The sequence below is a fragment of the Astyanax mexicanus genome, chromosome 10 (assembly GCF_023375975.1).
Source record: "Astyanax mexicanus isolate ESR-SI-001 chromosome 10, AstMex3_surface, whole genome shotgun sequence".
NCBI classification, from domain to species: domain Eukaryota; kingdom Metazoa; phylum Chordata; class Actinopteri; order Characiformes; family Acestrorhamphidae; genus Astyanax; species Astyanax mexicanus.
Window position 1 is genome coordinate 3769007 of NC_064417.1, and position 5046 is coordinate 3774052.

Below are 5046 nucleotides of genomic sequence, written 5' to 3' on the forward strand. Positions count from 1 at the left end.
TGCATTTTCAATTTTTTTATTTTATGTGTTACTCTTTTGCTGGGTGTAAATTATCTGTCCAATACTCTTGTGTCTGTCACAGCCGTACCATTTCCTACAATTTTCTGCTACAGTGCTTTCCCCTTGGTAGATCTGACCTTATTTCCGACCCGCTTTTAAACTGTGTGTTGTTTTACAGATGAATTGATCCATAAAGGAACATGTTATAAGACGGCTGCTGCTGCTGCTATGGCTTCGTGTCATCAGGCACAATAGTTTATATATCCCCACATTCAACCCCCACTGCAGTAAAGTGTTTTAGCAATTTTAAAACATCTTTTTTTTATCTTGCTCACAATCAGATCAAATAAGGACTTTTATAATAGAATGCAATTAAAAAAAACCCTTCTATTATGTTAATTTGTCAGAACCAGCAGTGGTGTTCCCGGTTCATATTGACCCGTCACATGTTTAATTATTCAAAAGATATCTGAAAAAAATCCTAACAAGCAGTGTGCATATTTCATTACTAACTCCATTGCTAATTATTATCAATATAATGAATATTTAGTGCAATAGTTTTCCTATCTATCTATCTATCTATCTATCTATCTATCTATCTATCTATCTATCTATCTATCTATCTGAAACATAACATTGCAATTTTGTTTTAGTTTTTGTAGTTTTTGCAGGGGGTGGTTGTGAATATGTGAGATAACCCATTTTCATATTATATGTTGATTACACTAATTAGGGCAAGCAGAAGAAGTTTCATACTGAAAAAAACACTTTTAACTATTTTTTAAAGACGGGTCAATTTGACCCGTAACAAGGGTTAATTTAAATCACAATATCGTTTCTAATATACCAATAAATATACCTTTTTGTGATTTCCTCACTGACAAAATTATTCAACCCCAAAGGCATGCTACTGAGCGATGGCGTCGAAGGCTTCACTGCCCAGAAGCTCCTGTTAATTTTTATTTCTAATTAAGTGTAATCAACACACCAGTACCACTTTCAGTACATAAGCTGGGTTAAAGGTTAAAGAACTCTGCTATCCTCGAGGCAATTAACTCACTCCGATCAGAGCTTTGTGCCACCAAGATGGACATTTGCCACAAATCGATGTACAAATCAAGCTCATGGCGTCCTCAATTAGAGGGGAAATATCTGCCCTAATAGAGGTAAAACTAATTTGCCTATCGTGGCTCTGCAATCAGTGACGGAACCCCACAACTCTACTTAACAAAAGTTGGAGAACTCTGCAACATGCTCATCAGACGCAGTCAGAACACTATAGATGGAGGTGAAAATATTACAGACTGAGCTAAACCAGCTCTCAGAGAAATGTACAGATTTGGATGGGCACTCAACACGACAGAATTTTCGTATCACTCAGTAAACGAGTTTGTTTCAGATCTCCTGAAAGAAAATTATTAAACCCTTAAGTCACATACAACAATAGCACTTAGTACAACTCCCTATGGCAGTAATAACGTCCTTCAGACGTGAAACATTCTGTAGCTTGACAGCGATTTTTTCTTGCAGTGATTAGCAGGTATCCTAGCCCATATTTTATGAGCAAAGGCCTGCAGTTCTTTTACCTTTATGAGTTTGCGTATTGCAACACCCTTCACCCACCAGAAACTTTTTAAATGGGATTTAAGTCGGGCGATCGCAGCGACCACTCCAGAATCTTCCAGCCCTTCTTCTGCAACCAAGCCTTGGTAGACTTGTATGTACGAGGGTTGGACAATGAAACTGAAACTCCTGGATTTAGAACACAATAATTGATTGTCCTGACGGACAGTTCTGGTGGAAACAGGAGAGTTGAGCTGCACATTGAATTCTGCCGTGATTTGATCAGCCGTGGTTTTTAATGGTTTTTGGATACAATCCTGGTTAGCACCCGAACATCCCTTTCAGACAGCTTCCTCTTACAGCGTCCACAGTTAATCCTGTTGGATGTGGTTGGTCCTTCTTGGTGGTATGCTGACATTACCCTGGATACCGTGGCTCTTGATGCATCACAAAGACTTGCTGTCTTGGTCACAGATGCTGCAGCAAGACGTGCACCAAAAATCTGTCCTCTTTTGAACTCTGGTATGTCACCATAACATAATGTTGTGCGCATTATAGCAATATTTAGAGCAGAACTGTGCTCTTACCCTGCTAATTGAACCACTCTGCTCTTGGAACACAACTATGGTGTGATGTTATTCTCAACTTCAGCATCTTCACCTTCATCTTCTAAGGTAAATGGAATGCAGTATGGGTCACAGCTGTATGTTTTGGGGTGAGATTATGCCTGTTATAGATTCTGAATATCAGTTTTGATTAATTTTGGATTAATTGTCCAGCCGGGCAACAATTTTACTGTAGTAACTTTTACACATCTCAGTTTCTTCACTTTGCACTTCTTCACTTTGCATGCATATGTATGTTTAAATGGGTTTTCGAAGGCATCAATGTGTTTGGTTTGTATTTTATAAAAGTGGGTAGCGACTTAATGACCATAAGAAAAAGGGCTGAGACCAGTTGAGAACCCCTGCATTAAAACATCTTCAATGCTCTACTGATGAAAGAGTAGTACTGCTTATAGTTATCATCATATCAACACCTGATTGGGTAAATTATTTTACATTTATTTACAGGGGAGCTAGATGGGGTCATCCAGGACAAATCTGAAACCAGGCAGTGTTATATACATCTCTGAAAAAAAAAATAAGAGACTGCTTTAAAATGATGAGTTTCTTTGATTTTACCAAATTAAAAACCTCTGGAATATAATCAAGAGGAAGATGAATGATCACAAGCCATTAAATCAAGCTGAACTGCTTGAATTTTTTAAGTTATCCAAAAGCAGTGTGAAAGACTGGTGGAGGAGAACATGTCAAGATCTTGTTATTTCAGACATTTCTCATTTTCTGCAAATAAATGCTCTAAATGACAGTATTTTTATTTGGAATTTGGGAGGAATGTTGTCTGTGGTTTATAGAAAAAACTACAATGTTTATTTTACTCAAACATAAACCTATAAATAGCAAAATCAGAGAATCTGATTCAGAAACTAAAGTGGTCTCCTTATTTTTTCCAGAGCTGTATGTATATTTAAACACACACACACACACATATGTATTACTTATTTGAACTTTACTTTCCAGCTAACAGAAAAGTCAGTGTGTTCCTGATTGTAGGTCTGCTGGAAAACATTTGAAACTGAACTTTCCTTTCTAAAAGCATTTTTGATCTATTTCTGTCTGCAAAAGGCATCTGCAAAAAGCCATCTGTATGAAATTCAGATTGCACGACGTGAAGCGTGGATCACCCAACACTGTCTCTCAGCAACAGTTTTGTCTTCATAAATTAAACAGAGCAGAAAGAGGTTGAGAGTGGGCTGATGAAAAAAAGAACGAGCATATTTCGAAATCCATTCTTTGTATCAGTCCAGAACATGTGGTCCATTTTTAAAAGTGAAAAGTTTTAAATGCATAAAAAATGCATATGTTAAAGCAGACGTTTGAAGCAAAATCAATAGCTTTCACTCGTGTATTTACCAAAGCCATTTCTGCTTTAGAGAATGTATGAAGGGTTTTCCTTTAAAGATGTAATGATGCAAGTGTGGGGTGCTTGTTCTGGTTGCCTTTATGTTTCAAAAAATTCCCTACTGAAACAAATTCATTCCTATTACATGAAATATTATTTCTAACTTCAGCTGACCAATTATTACATGGTCAGGCTTGGGGAGGTGATTCAGTGTGACAGTCAGTATCATAGAAAAAGAGCAAGATTTTGGAATCCAATTAAATCAATTATACCAACCCAAGCCAAGCGCTCAGAGCTCTCAAAGCTCTAAAGATCTCAAAGCTGTAACAGATCTCCACCTTTGAGCTTATAAGCCATTTGCTTGATGTAATTCTTACAAATTAAATTTATTTATTTATTTTTTTTTTATCTTTTTTTTTTTTTTAACTCTGAATCATCTAATAATACATTTATTTAAGTATTCAAAGCATGTACTTGTCAATCTCATGCAGCTTTACTTTACATTTTTTACAAGGTTTTTAAACCAAAGATGTTTAAATTTTTCTCAGTTATGTTACTAAAATCATGTGACATTTAAAAACGCATGTTTAAAATCAAGTCTACTAATTCTTCTGATTTTTTTCTAAAGAAAGACAAAAAATCTCTATATATGCGTGCATATTTTTCTAAAAAAAAAAAATGTAAAGCTTTTTTATCATATTAGGAAGACCCAAACCTGAAATTGATCAAATTTATGATCATGCAATTTAATACACAAATGGATAATTCATAAACCAAACAGAATTGGAAGAAAAGTGGCTTACGTTAACTAATATTCACATTAATAAATCAATAAATCAGGGGACAATACTCATTCCTGTTAATAGAACTCACTCCTGTTACTGGCACTTATTCCTTTTACGTTTTATGTTTTGAGTAACAGGACTGAAAGCAACAGGAATGAGTTTTTAGCATAGAATTAGCAAAAACATGAAAAACAGCTAAATGGCAGCTATGCTAAAAGCACGAGGACACTGAGCATGTTCTAGTGATTTTCCCAAGATTTGTATTTTAGAGTGTTGAGATTGAGCTTCTCAGTTATTGTTACAATAAGATCAAATATACAGAAAAAAACAAATGAGGGAACTTACTGTAATTTTGGTCTTCCCATGATCTTCAAAGGAAGAACCAGCTGATGTCACTTCCTGTTGTAGATGTGACTTGTTGTAGAATGTTCCAGATGTTTTTAAATGGGGTAATGTGTTACTGTAACAGGGTTGAGTAAAACCCAGGGACACAATTAAAATGACACAAATTTTAACTTAATTATGAAAAATAAGTTTTATTTAAAGTTTGTAGTTAGAGAATGGGGACAGGTAACCTATGACATATATATATATATATATATATATTTTTTTTTCTAAGTAGTTTTTATGATTATTATAATTTTTTAAAAACATGCTTTATAATATGCTTAATATTAAAACGTATAAAAAGTTTTTTTTTATGTGCACATTTACACGTCATTTTTCTGAGGAC